The sequence below is a fragment of the Asparagus officinalis genome, chromosome 5 (assembly GCF_001876935.1).
Source record: "Asparagus officinalis chromosome 5, Aspof.V1, whole genome shotgun sequence".
Taxonomy (NCBI): domain Eukaryota; kingdom Viridiplantae; phylum Streptophyta; class Magnoliopsida; order Asparagales; family Asparagaceae; genus Asparagus; species Asparagus officinalis.
In genome coordinates this window covers 3755230-3756324 of record NC_033798.1, presented here as the reverse complement: position 1 = coordinate 3756324, position 1095 = coordinate 3755230, and the positions used below count along the sequence as shown (strand labels likewise).

The 1095-nt window shown below is 34.6% G+C and overlaps 1 protein-coding gene across 1 annotated transcript in view; it reads left to right on the top strand.

Annotated features, from left to right (window-relative positions):
• Positions 1-1095, top strand: part of LOC109840071 — a 12988-nt gene that overhangs the window by 950 nt on the left and 10943 nt on the right. The gene's annotated exons all lie outside the window — the stretch shown is intronic.

Genomic DNA, 1095 nt, shown 5'->3' with positions numbered 1-1095 from the left:
AGCCAAGATATAATTAGCTCAAGGCTTTTTCCTACGCCTCTCTCCCTTCCTGTGACCCCCAAATAAATGATCTTCTCTCCTTTTATTGGCTAAAAGAGAGAGTTAATGACCCCTTAACTATGGATTAAGTGGTCATTAAAGTAGGAGATAATTGAGAGTGGTTATTCTCTAAATAAATAACTCCTAAAATGGCTATCTGGCGAGCTTCATGAGCTTGGCGAAGTTCGCTGAAGATTTGGGCAGATATCAAGACGTGAGTGGGAGTTGTTGTGGACATGGATGAGTCTTCTTCACAAGTAGATCATCAACAATGTAGATCAAGTTCAACGGAGCAGATCATCAACAATGTAGCTCAATCATATGATTTTAGGCCGCATCTTTAGATGATTATCTAAGGCGTTACCTTAGGAACACTTCTCATATATATATATATATATATATATATATATATATATATATATGTGTATATAGATGTATATATGTGTATATATATGTATATATGTATATATGAATGAGAAAAATGGGTATGTTTGGTACCTAAGCCAAAATTTGGCTGGTATGAGGTGACATATTCCCACCCACCCATTCCAACGCTCACCCTCCCACAACCATGTTCGAATGAGCAGCGATTTTATTGAGTGAAAGGAGAAAGATCCACTTCCCACCAATACAAAAACATGCTTATACCAAACATACCCATTTATATATATATAGTAAATATAAATATATTATATATATATATTATATATATATATATAATATTATAATAATAAGCATATATCCACTCATTTAACATATAAAAAGTCACTTCATATCATGCAAGGATCCCTAGGAAACATCCAAGGGTTAAAAAGTTTGGTGGATGTCCACTTAAGTGGACACAAGTTTTCTTCTATATATAAAATAAGTATACTTGGTACCAAGCACAAAATTTATGCTTGGTAGGGAGGTGGCATAATCCCGTCCACTCATTCAAGTGGGGGACCATATTCACATGAGTTGAGGAGTGCATGGGGATATGCAACCATTTGAATGAGTTGAGGAAATTATGTCACCTTACTACCAAACATAACTTTTTTTTATTGGTACCAAACA